Raw genomic sequence first — 16,302 nt, forward strand, 5'->3', positions numbered from 1 at the left:
TCATTTTTGAGGTTAATCACCACACCACCTCTTTCATACATATGAAAGTACACAATGCGAGAGTGCATGATCAACACATACCGAAAGTGATTATGCTCCGTTTGCAGTCAATTCAAACACAACCTAACTTGCAAGAGATTCAACAACCGAAACTACTGAGATGATGGAATCCTCCAATAAAAGTTAGCAGTGTTAAACAAGCTAGCCATTGGTCCAGAGAAAGAAGATGATTGTCTTTAAATGAAAAAGGAAAAAAGGAATTTGCTTAAAGCGTTCGACATTCGAAACAAACACAATTTTGTTCATGCTTTAGACGATTTGGCTAATTATATAGACTTCTATATTAATTATGTCGTTTTCGAATTTATTACCGGAAATTCTATCGGTATATTTTCTGTTTTTTTTAAAGAAAACAAAAACTCCCACCGATTAAACTAGAAACAAAAAATCTATGGTTAAAACAAAAAATTCCAAACTACATGAAAATTCAACTAATAGTAACTAAAAAGCTCATAAGATTTGAAACTAAAAAGCTCATACAACCATTTGAAAATCATCTGATCCATACAAAAAATGTGGCATTCACATTAGAAGAAAAATGTGCATTGATGTCCATGTCAACATATAATTGTTCAATATGTCATTTTCAAATAACAAAAATTTATAAAATACCAAGGTAGACATTTAAGATTGTCGGCTGATTAGAACAACATTAACCCCCTTGCCAATCTTATTGCCAATCTTATGATATTTGTCATCGTCGTTTTCGTTAAATTTATTTATTATTTTAATTTTCAAAGTTAATTTTCAATGTTTTTTTAATGCTATAATTTTGAGAAAATTAAATCCCTCCGAATAAATATATTTTTTTGGCCACATAACATACTCTCATTTATTTTGACAAATATCAAATTCTGTAATTTACAATTAAATTATTTCCACTTTTTAGTATAAGAGAATGTCATCTAATAAAAACATATATGATCTAAATTAAGTAAATTTTAAATAAATCAAGCAATTCAACTTATCGTCCAACAACCAAGTATCAGTTATATTGTTTCTTTACAAATTTAAACTTGATTTCATTAACCAATCATATTTCAAAACTTTTACTTAATTTCCTTCAAATCAATCAATGAAATATTTTTGTTTGTATATAAAAAATTACGATGAAATATGAGATTTAGACACGAAGGTAACCTTAAATAAAACATTTAATGTTGTATTCAAAGAAATATTTAGAAATTTATGATTTTTAAAAATTATTTAGAATATTTCATTAATGATTTTTTTTTGTTTTTTGTTTTTTTGTTTTTTTTTTGTTTTTTTGTTTTTTTTTTGTATTTTGGGTTCAATTACATACTTATTCAATAAAGTCTTTACTTATATGTATTGTATTACTTTAATACTTGGTTGATGTTTGAAAATTTATATTATTTTTTTTAACAAATCCGTGTAACACACGAGTTTTAAACCTAGTTAATTCATATTTTATCTTCTTATTTCATCCTTCTATCTATTTACTGATTGCCAAGTGTAATCCATTAATTCTTTTTTCTCATCTTATTCTTTGATTACGACACTTGTCATAATCCAGTGAGTATGAAGAAAAATAAAACGATTTTGTAGGAAAATAATCAAATATTTAACTTCTCATCATTTTATAATCATTAATTTAGTATAATTAATTAATTTGTTAAAAATATTGGTAAATTAAAAACGTTATTTCATCAAACAAACATGTATTGTTTTTTTTTTTGTTCAAAATATGTTTTTGTTAAATTGTTAAAAAAAATTAATATCTCCAAGTTAATATAAATCGTCAATGTCTATACTAGTCCCCAATTAACCATCAAAATGTCAAACTAACAAAAAAACAGTTAAATCTTTATAATAATTATATTTTTCAAAAAGATGATTTTTAATAATTAAATAAAATAATAGTTACACAAAATATAAAATTAAAAAAATAGTAACTAATATTTACAAACAAAAATTTCATTAAAAAAAAAAAAAAAAAAAAAAAAAAAAAAAAAAAAACCCTCGAGGTAGGTTAATTTCAGAATTGAATTAATTTATTTCTATCAAAATTGATTAACCATCAAAAAGAGTCACAATATAACTAGGAAGACGTTTCAAATACCACACATGCATTACCGGGTATGCGAGTTTGATGTAGCCCATTTGATATCTTCGTATCCGAGAATCAACAAACTCGACTCCGCATTGTTCACAAAATTGCGGGTCTTCCTTTTCATCTCCGATTACTCGATAATTTCCACAAGCACAAATTCCACTTTTGATAGGCCCAAAAATTCTTTCACAAAATAATCCATCTTTTTCTGGTTTATTTTATTTATATATATATATATATATATATATATATATATATATATATATATATATATATATATATATATATATATATATATATATATATGTTTAAGTTCATTTGAGACCATTCTAATTTTGTGAGACCGTGAGACCAAATCTAAAAATAATTTTAAAATGCAAAATAAATGGAAAAAATCCAAAAATTCTTTTTTTAAATATTATTTTCGGAACTTGAATTAACTAAAAAAAATATAAAAAAAATATTAAAAAAAAAACTAAAAAAATAAAAAAAATCCGTTTTTTTTTTAAAAAATACGTGAAATATTCTAAATACAATATTACACTGACATATTCTAAAAAATAATTTTAAAATGCAAAATAAATGGAAAAATATAAAAATTCTTTTTTTAAATATTATTTTCGGAACTTGAATTAACTAAAAAAAATTCTATTTTTTTTTTAAAATACGTGAAATATTCTAAATAGAATATTACACTGTACATATTCTAAAAATAATTTTAAAATGCAAAATAAATGGAAAAATTAAAAAATTCTTTTTTTAAATATTATTTTTGGAACATGAATTAACTAAAAAAAATAAAATAAATAAAAAAAATGCATCTCACAGTCTCACAAAATATAGGTGGTCTCAAATGAACCTAACTCTCTCTCTCTCTCTATATATATATATATATATATATATATATATATATATATATATATATATATATATATATATATATATATATATATAATCACAACTGGCATGTCAGTGCTAGGAAATTATGTCCACATCTATTTAACTTCTAGCATACATTGTAACCCTAATGTTGATACAATGCAAGATATTCATTCAACAACGACAATTCGAATCAAAACTCACTCGTGAAGCTTTAAACATAATTTGATACATTTCATACACTCAATTTTGGGTTTGTAACCCTAACTTCCCGGTTCAAACCTGTTATTGGGTCAGGAATCATTTATTGGGCCTAATGGGCTAATAAACCATCAACTTGATTCTTTTGGGCCAATAATACACATGTGGCTCGAGTTGGACCCACATTCACTTAGTAATGGATTTTTGGGCCATAAGACTCCTAATGGGCCTTATCTGGCCGAAAACCATCCATTTGTTTTCATTGGGCCGAAAACCCATCTCTCATACCTCTTTTAGGCCGTAAGCCCCTAATGGGCCCAATGGGTCGAAAAATTCCATGTTGGACTATACAATTTCGATTAGTAATAAAAAAAATAAGCCCAACACCAAATTTCTTTTCTCCCTCTCCAATTCTCCACACACACACACACACATACACACACACACACACACACACATATATATATATATATATATATATATAAAGTGAATTAACTTGAATTAGTGACACCTCACTTTTACTTAATGGTAATCCAAGCTATTTGTATCATATATATCTATGTCCAAGACCTCTAATCCTCCATGTAATAACCACTTACTTCTTCCCTCTCTTACTCATCTTAATCTCGGTCATAGAAGCTCTCACCACCACCTTCATTTCATCAGATAATTCAAACTCCCATTTCTCTCTAAAGCTACAAAGAACTCACTCATCCTTCCTCTTCAAAAATTTATGTATGCTTATGTGTGTGTTCAAGGATACTTCATTAAAGCTCATTCATTTTTGGTAAGCTACTTTCATTCAAGAAGTTAATTTCATTTTTTTATAAACTTATCACTCATAAACACTCCATTTCATGATTCTTGCTTCCTAGAAGACCTAAGTTCGAATCCCTTCCCAAAGAAGCTTGCTCGACCGAAAACACCTCTCCTTTCTTCATCAAAACCAAATCCATCACTCAATGTGAGTTCATACTCCCTTGTTTTTGTTTTTTTCTAAGTTTTTGGGGAGAATACAAGTTGCTTTCGTGTTAGATCTAAATATTTATGCATGTATGTGTGTGTATTCATGTTATATATTAAGATTATGTTATGAAAACATGTTAAAACGTCATAAAACTCATGATATCTACTAAAATTTGGAGATGTTTGTAAACTAAACCACTTGATGTAACTTACTATGAAGTTGAAAGGATCAAACATGTTAAGAAATACTTGAAAACTAAATAAAACCGTATAAGGGGCCATATTTGAAAACTAAACAAAAAGTAGATTCTTTATGTTAACTCACGATTTTAAAAGGACCAAAAGAGTCATTTTTAGATTAAAAATGGATCTTTATGATATTCATGGTTTTAAAGGGGCCAAAAGTGTTAATTTTCACAAAATGGGTTTCTATTTAGGCCATCATGGTTTTAATGGGCTAAAATGGTCAATTTTCATAAAAATGGGCCTTAATTAGAAAATTACGGTTTTCATGGGCCTAAACTGTAAATTTTGGCCTTTATGGACTTAAAATATCATTTCTATTAAATTAGGACAAAATTGTTATTTCTAATATATTTGGGCTGAAAATGTCATTTCCATTAAAATTGGGCCAAAAATGTTATTTCTATCAAAAGTGGGCTGAAAATGTTATTTTTACCAAACATGGGCCTTAAGTGTAAACTTTCGGTCGTTGTCTCAACTAGCAAATTTGCTAGGAAATTCTATGCCTTTGTAAACAATATCAATGACATCAGTTGTAAGTTTTGAACTTGATAATGCACTATGTTATTTAACAACAACAAACTTTCACCAAGATCCAATCATAAAGCCTAAAATTTATACTGAACATTATAAAAAGTCAATTTATGGTTTTGAAAAACCCTAAGGATTATAGTCTAAGTCCATTTTGGACTAGGAAACCCTTATTGGGCCTAATGGGCCAATATGCTATTAATTTGATTATTTTGGGCTTAAAATTTCTAAATGGATCCACTATCATGGAAATTAACATTTTGGGCCATAATGGGTCTAAAATGAAATAAAACAACCCTAATGGTCTTATTAGGCCATAACTAACCTAATTAGTTTCAATGGACCACAAAACCCATTTCTTTTATACAATTAGACCGTGAGACACCCTAGAGGCCCAATGGGCCGAAAACTTTTCTTTGTGCCTCATAAATTCGAGCATGGGCCCAAAATGACTCCTTTCTCTCTTCTTTACCTAAATCCCAGCCCATGTAATTATAAAAAAAGAAAGAAATGTAGAATTATGAGGGCAAGACACCCCATCTTTATCCTTTGGATACCCATGCACAAATCTCATATTTCCATGCATGTCACCTCATCTCTCACTTCCCCTCTTCTTCTTCTTCTTCTACTCTCGGCGAAGAGCACCCAACACCCACACCAAATTCATTTTTCAAACACTTACTATTCTCTCAAGAACACCTCTTATTTCTTCATCAAAATTTCTAAGATCTTGAGCATTTCAAGTAGGATTTTCCACAAGAATCATCATCCTAGGTAAGTTGATGCTTGGATCCATAATCTAGTCCCTTTATTTCATCAAGAATCTCTTCTAAACTCGCACAAACTCATGATCATACTCCTAGAAACCTCTAAGTTCGAGATCCACCCAAGAAGGCTTGTTAGGATCAAACTCTTCCATTTCTTTCTTCAAAACTGAAAACAACAAGCAAATGTGAGTTCATACCCCTCTATTTTCGGTTTTACATGATTTGTGGGGGAGAATACAAGTGAAATGTGTAGATCTATGTGTATTTGTATGATATGTGTGATTTCTTGTTTTTATGTGATGATTATGTGCTAAAATATGATCTATTTGAGATTTATAACTGCAATGGGAAAGGTATGTGATCTAAAACATCTCATACATCTTAATGTCAAGACAAAAGTGTTATGCAAGTTTGAAATGAGCAAAACAAAACACAAATCTTGTTTATGGGCCATTTTTGACAAATAAGCAAAAATGGGTAAAATGATACCATTTTCGGTTATAAAAAGGTTACAAATGTCAAATTAGTTAAAGTATGTTTTTTTATAAAAATCATGACTTTTAAAGGACTAAAAATGTAAATTTTAGCTTAATGGGCTAAAATTTGGGCTTTTTGGTTTTTAGGCCCATAATTGCGAAAAATGTGATTTTAAGGACTAAAATTGTTCATTTATCAAAATATGAGTTTTATAAACATAAATAACAAGTTTTAGGGGCTGAAAATGTAATTATTACAAGAAAGGACTAAAAATGTAAAGTTTTTGGATTTTGGATTTAAATTGAAAAATTTTGAAAATATGGACTACAATTGTAAATCTTTTTAATTAAAGTGCCGAAACTGTACAAAACCTTATTTTGGGCTGAAAATACTATTTGGATAAGTGTTTGGGCCTAAAATGCCATTTTTCATAGAAAGGGATAAGAATTGTCATTTTGTTAGAAAAGGGACTGAATTGGCCAAACAATTATTTCTGGGACTTTACGATTGAACAATTCATTTAAACAAAACTTCCGATTTTTATACTATACAAAACGGGTAAACACTAAATTTATTAGGCTTAATATTTGTAAATTATGCATAATGGGCCTTCGTGACCCATTAACATAACTATTGGGCCCAACAATAATAATAATACGTGTTGCTTGGGCTTCTAGTGACCCAATTACATGCTTAATGAACTCTCAATGGCTTTGCATGCTATTGGGCCTTAGTGACCCATCTGCATTGCTAGTATGGTCCAACTTACTCATGTGTTCGATAACCTAAACTAACATACATGATTAATGGACCACAGTTGTTCTTATTCGTGTTGTTTGGGCTTTACTCATACTCATGTAAACAATAAAGGGATTGTAATCAATATTATTCAACTTCTCGGGGTAATAATTGGGATTAGTGAGAAATATACGGTCGGCACCAATAAGTGTCGGTCGTAGCTTGTAGTTATAGCCAGAGTCTCCTGGAGGGAGGGCGAGAGTTTGTGTATAGATCTATAGGGGGTGACTCCCCCACACCTGAGTTGTTCGCTACTGTTAGACTTGGCCAGTCTAGGGTGACAAAATCTTGAGCAAAATTGGCGTTTGTAAAAATGCCAAGACATGCGAAATAGTCATTATCATGCATGGTTATAACGTCTCACATAGAGATCCATTACCATTTCACTATTAATTTGGAAATTGACTTCATACATATGGTCGTACTATGAGATTTATACGAATACACAAAACTATCACACTGTTTTATATCGAAAAATATCGGATTTTCCGGGACTCAACATCATTTCTATAACATACTTCAACTGCTATATGAGAAATACTAATGTTAATAAGCCATACATACTAGTTCTGAAATTACACATATTTATACACTATTGGATCATCACATCGTGTTGCAAACAATTTTACTTACACAAAATATCGGATTTTCTGGGTTTTACCAACAATATGAAACTTTTTATATCAAACATGCTTATGAACTCACCAACATTTCATATGTTGACCATTTTCAAAATAACTTGTATTCTCATGTAACAGATAAGCAGAAGATGATTATCATGTGTGATTAGCACTTCATGTTTTGTAACTTTCAAACAATATACTTTTGAATATGTAATATTTGTTCAATGTACTTGATGTGATCTATGTAAGTTGTACTATGTAATGTTGGTGATGTATGTGTTTGTTTCATGTATATTCATTGTTATGGTATTCAATTGTTTGTCGTGCAAGTTCTCGGACGTTTCCGCCGTCCGGTTCGAGGGTGTGACATTTGTAAAGGGGCCTAAAGTGTCATTTTTATCAAAAGTGGACCTCTGATGTAAATTCTCAGCTTTATGGGCCAAGAATGCCATTTTTACTAAAAGTGGGTCTTTTATGTCATTTTGGTAAATAATGGAACTAAAACAAGTATTATAATAACAATCGGGTTAATTACGACATTTCAACTTCAATTGGGCCTTAAATACCTAATTACATGTTTATTGGGCCATAAATACCTAATTACATGTTTATTGGGCCTTGAATACATATTTACATGTTTATTAAGTCTTGTGTTCTCATTACATGTTATTCAGGCCTTATAAGCCAATTGATTTTATTATTGGGCCTCACGACACATTTTATGTTAATTTAGCACAATAATAAAGAATACTCGACACTTTGATAAAACCAAATTATATTTCCATCACCAATGTTTTGTAATCAAATGCATACTCGAAACATTATTCTAAAACGGTAAACAATGTGATACACTATTCGCGTAAATTTAGTTAACGCTCTTGTGAGATGTTCTTTCATTTGTACCTACCTAGCGTACAACCTTAAGTCCTATAGTTATAATCAGAGTCTCCTGGGAGGAGAGTGAGAGTTTGTGTATAGATCTATACGGTGTTCGCTACAGCTAGACTAGGCCAGTCTACGGTAACAAATGTCTTACCTTAAACAAGTCAGCGCTTGAAAAACGTTATGACAGGAAGATCAGTCATATCAAGCAGGGTTATAACGACTCACATAGAGTTTAACAACACAATAAATTACGGAATACCTATAGTATACTTTTGATACACGTACGAGCTATTCATTTCTATAACACTCTGGTCTTATGGTTTAAAGACTACAACTCTTTTACGGAAAAAAATATATATATATATATATATCGGATTTTCTGGGGAACAAACACGATAACTTACATTTTACTTACAACAGAAAATATAGAAATTTCTGGAACTCTCTCTCATTTTCAATATACGAACTCACATGCTATAGTACAAAATTTAAAACAAAACGCTCAAACATTTTTTGCGGAAAATATCGGATTTTCTGGAAGTTTACAAATGATATAAAACTTTTCTTACAAACATGTTTATGAGCTTACCAACATTATATATGTTGACCGTTTTCAAAATAACTTGTATTCTCAGGGAATCGTTAAGCAGGTTGGTCATCAAGAAAACATGGATTTTTGTGTATTTTTTATCATCATACATTGACATTTGGAATGTAATTTGTAAACCAATACACTAATGTAAACTATGATGCTTGTTATATTTCATGTATGATGATGATGTTGTCTTGGATTCAATTATACACTCTTTATATTACAAGATGAAGTCACCCAACCCCCGGACTTGTCCGCCATTCTGGTTCGGGGGTGTGACTCTCTCTCTCTCTCTCTCTCTCTCTCTCTCTATATATATATATATATATATATATATATATATATATATATATATATATATATATATATATATATATATATATATAGGGATGAACATTTGGACCGGGAAACCGGTCGGAACCAGATACAACCGATCGAGCCGGGACTGGGATGATATTCTTGTGGATTTCTGGAACCGGGAACTAGAAAAAACTGGTAGAACCGGCAAAAACCGGAACCATATGTTGCTATTTCTTGATAACCGGTTCCAACATTGAAGACACGGCAAGAACCGGGAACCGGTAGAAACGGCGGTCTGGTTCAGTTCTTAATTTCGGCCGACTTCGGTTCCCTGGCCGGGTCCGGTTCGGACCGGTTCCAGCCAGGTCGGTTCCTTTGCTCATATATATGTGGTTGTCATGTACCTAAACTTATATATAGAACCCTCCAAACTATTTAGTTTTGATCCATATATATCAAAACAAATCATGATATCTCGTTTACTAATCTTCCTTAATCATGTGACTAACTAAATCAATTGAAAATATATTGTTTTTCTTCATTGTGTCTAAGAAGTTAAAACATTAAAACTAATGACCATTTAATCAATTCTTCTAAAATTTAAATGGAAACTAATAAAATAAAAGATAAAAGAAGAACATACAATAAATCAATTAGAGTTTTCACAAATCATTGGAAATAGTTTTTCAATTGAAGGACAAAACTTTTGAGTTATATTCGATAAAAAAAAAATATTGGTTTTTTACTTTTCCTATAAACTTCAATGATTTTTTGCAATAAAATATATATAATTGATGTTTTGCATTCCATTATTTAACTCAATTAAATGATATTCTATTAAAACAAATATAAAACACAAATGAAATTGGATTTTTTTTTGTTTAAAACTACATCATTTAAAAGGTTCTACACCAAAGCTTATATACATAACAGCTACATATTCACTTTTCCATATATATATATATATATATATATATATATATATATATATATATATATATATATATATATATATATATATATAGGGAAAAGTGAATATACCCTTAAGGGTAGGTACCCTAACCCAACATAATACATCTTTTTGTTTGATATATTTATTATAATGTTTTTAAACTTCAACCCTAACTTGATTTACTTTCAATATTTTTGAAATTTCACTATTATCTTCCTCTTACATCACATCTTTATGTCGGACATCTACTAAGCTTTATATATTATAGTTAAAAATTAAAATTATGTAAGAGGAAGATAAATATAAAATTATATAAATTTTGGAATTAAATCAAGTTAGAAGTTGAATTAGAAGAACATTGGACAATTACAATGTGTATATATGATACAAAATGAATTAATATTGTGAGTTTGGGTACCTAAGGTTATATACCCTTAAGGGTATATTCACTTTTCTCATATATATATATATATATATATATATATATATATATATATATATATATATATATATATATATTTTTGTTATGTTTTTGTAACACCCAACAAACGAATAGAAGTTATTGATATTACATAATTTAAATATATCTTTATTACACTGTGTATTTTAAAATAAACACAATGTTTTACAACATATTAATAAAAATTATAGATTTAAAATTGATAATATAAAATAATTATTATAAGAACATATTTTTATATTATATATATTATTATATTATAGGTAACAGACGAATAATTATCTGATTTATACTATTAAAACTACACGTTATGTTCTTTAAAATACAAAACATACAAAAATATATAATTAAATAAATAAATACTGCATGGATAAGTGGTGAGTGCAAAGCTTTCATTAAAACGAGGTTAAGATTCTGTTCTTGGACAATTTCCAAGTGTCCTGGTGACTGGTGTTGGGAATCTTTCATCCTCCTATATTTTCAATTTTAAGAACAAATACAGTTTTGCTTCTTTTTGATTTATAAATCTTCAATTTTAATCCAAGTTTTAAAAAATTGTTGTCAAAAGTCCTAATAGTTGAAAAATATTATATGGTTACTCCTTTTGGCTTGTTACCACCGATCAATGACACTATGTCTATGTTAAATGTGTATAAAATAACTAGAATTTCCTGTTACTAAATTGCTAATTTTTAATTTAATCATATTCATATTCAAATTAAAAACAAAGCTATAAACTAAAAAGGCTAAAATTGTAATTTAATCACATTTGTTCCTCCTCCCCTCCTTGGTAACCGGTAATAGACAACTGACGATACACATCTTCAATGACTACCTTTATCTCCGATGACCGACACCATCAACGGACACCACCTTCACTACCTATTGTCACCGCTCTCCTTCTCTCATTGCTATCATTCACCTACCCTGACCACTAAACCTCTTACTTCTTTCCTTCCCTCACTACGGTTCATATTGGTGCCATAGACGAAGAGGATGTGATGAGGTTGCCGACATAGTTTAGCCAACTTACCATAACCACATATATGAATAAGGTTTTATTATTATTATTATTATTATTATTTTATATATAAACTTTCGGTGGTGGTGATGGTTCTCCAAAGATGAAGAGGGTGTAAGGAGTGGTTGGAGCAACCAGTGTGTGAATATGATAGTGGTGGAGGGTGTTTTAGTAGTAGTGGTGGTGGTGATGATGGTGGTTGGCGTTTTTAATGGTGACGATTAGTGACATCGGTGAATTCAAGGGTAGGGATCGACGGTAGTTTTAGAACCTTGGTATCATCAACGAGTTCAAGGATGGGATAGGTAGATAGTGGTCCCTTTATATTTAATATATATATATATATATATATATATATATATATATATATATATATATATATATATATATATATATATATATATATATATAGAGAGAGAGAGAGAGAGAGAAATGAATATGTGGTTGTCATGTATATAATGTTAGGTATAAAATCATTAAAATTGACTTCATTTTGATTAAAAAAATATATTTTCTTTCATTTTTAGTTTCTTCCTATTGCCTTTGAACTCATATTTTATTTGATTTCGTGACTCATCCCTAATGAATATGTGGCTGTCATGTATATAATGTTAGGTATAAAATCATTAAAATTGACTTCATTTTGATTAAAAAAATATATTTTCTTTCATTTTTAGTTTCTTCCTATTGTCTTTGAACTCATATTTTATTTGATTTCGTGACTCATCCATAATATCTATCTATTTCGAATGTGTTTTATTAGACTGTTAGAAGGTTTCATAACTTCGTTCAATACCTATCTTATGTATACTTGTATGTTTTTTCTGTGATGGCTTATAGAAAGAGGTTTAGTGGGTTTTTTTAATGAATAATTTCAGTCTTTCAATGTAGTATTCGGTATTAAATTTCAATCTGAAGACCTATAAATAGGTTATAGGCATATATTATTTTGTTTTTACTAAGTATTGTGTGCCAGAATGCACAAATTTAACTACATTTATAATAGGAAATTTTCGGATTTTTAGGGATGATTAATTCTCCTGATTTAAAAAATCTGAATTTTCTTAATTAATTCAATTTTTATTCTAACGTAATTTGTAAACATAACCGATTTTATTCTATCAGAATATTTTTTGTTAGAATGATGCTCTTTTAGAATTTTATTCTAATAGAATATTATTGAAGAAAAACAAAATTTTTGAATAAGATGTTGAAAAATAACAACATTCTAATATATATTCTTATACATCCGAACTTATATACAAATTCATACATATTCTTACAGACTAAAATCCTTATACATTTTAATATAATTATACATATTCTAAAAGAATATCAACAAAAATGAATAAAATTCTTAAAAAACAACAACATTCTTAAATTGTGAGTATGATCAAACTTTATTCATTCTTCAAGTTATTCCTATTAGGTCTTCAACACCTTCTTCCATTCATTCCTATCACAAATACAACAAAAACTAATAATGATTAAAAAACATGTTACTTGTAATTAACTATCACTTAATATATTCTGGTAGAATACATATAATACATTCTGGCAGAATACATAGATTTTATTCTAGTAGAATACATTCTGATAGAATACATTCAAAAGTATCGTATTTACTGCTAATATAATTTTAGATTTAAAATATACAATAACTAGGGACAATAGAAATTGGAATTCAAAATCACAAATTGAACCAAAATAATACACAGATAAATTAATTATCTTTTTAAACAATTACATAAAACATGTGTTTTTAGTAATTCTTACAGAATGCATACCACAAGGTTAAATTCTTTAGATTCTCTTTCAAGCATTTCAACAAACACTTGTTAGGCATTATCATCAAATACGCCAAAAACCATATTTCATTTACTTGCAATAGTTTACCTATAAACATAATTTCCGGCAACATATTTGATTTAGAATGCATACCACAAGGTTCAAAAATATTGTATTACTTATTTAATATATGAAAGGAATAAAAACCTCCAGAAGGGCAGATTTACGAGTTCTATCAGACTGTCTGGCAAGTCGGATTTTCTTCAAGACATACCTGAAAGTGTAGACTTTTCATCAATCGAATTGACCTAGATTAATAACATATATCTGAAAGATTTAAACAATAGACATGGAAGCCTCACATTTTCTTTTCACGTTTATGCCTCACAATTAGAGCAAAAGCAAAGGAACCCTTCCCAATCTGCTCTAATATTTCGTAGTTCTCCATCTGATGAACCCCAGCAGTCTCTTATATTCCACTCTGCTTTATTTGCATGAATTTCGTAGTTCTCCCGTCGGATGCCCACATGCCGACAGAGATAGAGAGGAGAACAGTGATGAGGTCGGTGATTTGCATTAGGGTTATGAAGATGATGGTTTGAAATAAGACAAATAATAGTAGACGTGATTTAAGGGATATACCAAATATATAAGAATTTATTTTTGGTTTATAAAAACAAAATGACTCATCTACCTTTTTTTTACATTAATGATTTATTTTTTTCTTAAATTGTTATTGGTGCATACATGCACACAATAGTTGTTAGAAACATTTGAACCTAGTTATCTCTTTCTCTCTCTCTCTCTCTCTCTCTCTCTCTCTCTATATATATATATATATATATATATATATATATATATATATATATATATATATATATATATATATATATATATATATATATATATATATATATATAACAGGGAAAGAAATATAGAATCAATACATTTGTCATTTTACACGTAATTAACAAGGCGAAATATTGGTAATAAGCTAAGTGATCAATCTTGATGGATTTCGAAATCATGGGAACATTCACATCAATTTTTCAAAACTTAGACTAAAACTACCAAGTAACGCCAATCATACGGACCAAAACTGGTATTTACTCTTAATTTAACTTATTAAATAGTATATTACTTTTTGGTAGCAATATGACCAATTTGGTGTTTTTTTTTCTAGATTTAATTTAATTAAACTAGAAAAGAAGTTATTACAAAAAAAAAATTAACGATAAGGCAGAGTCATGAAGCCAAATATTTCAGCATAATTTATCTTTGTTACATCTATTTGAAATCCAAAAAACGTCCTATCTATCACATCATAAAAACATAAAGACATCTTAGGGATTATCGTTCCAAAATAATATGGAATTCTGAAAATTCAAAAGACACCAAAAAGTAGTCAAAACGACTGCATCAAAAGCCTTTCATTATCCGCCCCTCAACGAGACAAAATCGGACCAAGAAAGTAAAGAGACTGAACATAAATCTGATCAGAAAGACAAAAACTTCACCAGATAACAATATGACACCATAAATCAATCAACTCAAAACAACCTTTAAAAAGATGAACAATGGTCTCCACTGCACGAGACCACATCGGACACATAATCGACTCCACCACAATGGTCCTATAAAAAAGTTTTCTCTTGTAGGGATACTCTATAACTGCACCCTCCAGATGAGAATATTGAGTTTAATGGGGATCCAATTATTCCATCTTATCTAAAACATAGATAAGCGTGGTCATTTTGAGGAAGAAGGAAAATTTCATTCTTGTCATGAAAAAGATGATGTTCATGTGATCCATTTGGTATTTATAAAACTTTAGATAGAATGAAGGATGATGAGATGAATAATAAAGATTCATGTGAGTATAGAGGTGGCCAATCCACTAATTTTAGAAAGGATGCTAAAGATCATCGTGAGGGGTATTTTCGGAAAGAACATGGTAAAAATTCCATAAGAAACTCATCTTTCATTTCAGTAGCTATTGAGTTTGAAACATGTTCTCCATCTCCTACTGTTGTTAAATTCACGCCCCCAACCCCAACTCATGCTCCTACGCACCGACAACATACTTGCTTGCTGGTATTGTTTTGATGACCATAGCTATTGCCGATTTCGTTGTTGTTGGCGTCATAACAGATCCAAGACCTAATGACGTGTCGTCTGTTGCATCTGATTCTATTATAGTTGCTGCAAAAAGTATAAATGGGATTGTTTCCGTAGGTTTCTACGGTGGTTTTTGTAGGGTATTTGGGATTATAGATTTGGAGGACAACTTATCCCATCCACCGAGTTTTTCTAATTTTAATGGCAATGATGGGTTCTCGGAGAAGTCATATAATAATTATTCGTTTTTTAGTGAAATTCAAAATACTTTGGAAATGGGAAAAGCAATGGGGTATAATTTGGATGGGTGTTTCGACCGAGTGAAAGAAATAGTTGAGGGAAACGGGGATAAAGTGGTTTTAAAATCAATTGTCTTTTTATTAACATCCAAAGAGCGGGTTGTAAAGACAAGCGGTGGTGGATTAGAGCTTTTTGTCATAATCATAAAGTTAACTTTTTAGCAATACAAGAAACGATGATGGAAGATATTGATTTATGTATTGTTCGGTCTTTTTATAACACGCCGTTTTCACTTCACAGTAGAATTTAATATAGCCGTTTATTTAT

The sequence above is a fragment of the Lactuca saligna genome, chromosome 5 (assembly GCF_052625555.1).
Source record: "Lactuca saligna cultivar CGN05327 chromosome 5, ASM5262555v1, whole genome shotgun sequence".
In the NCBI taxonomy this organism is placed as follows: domain Eukaryota; kingdom Viridiplantae; phylum Streptophyta; class Magnoliopsida; order Asterales; family Asteraceae; genus Lactuca; species Lactuca saligna.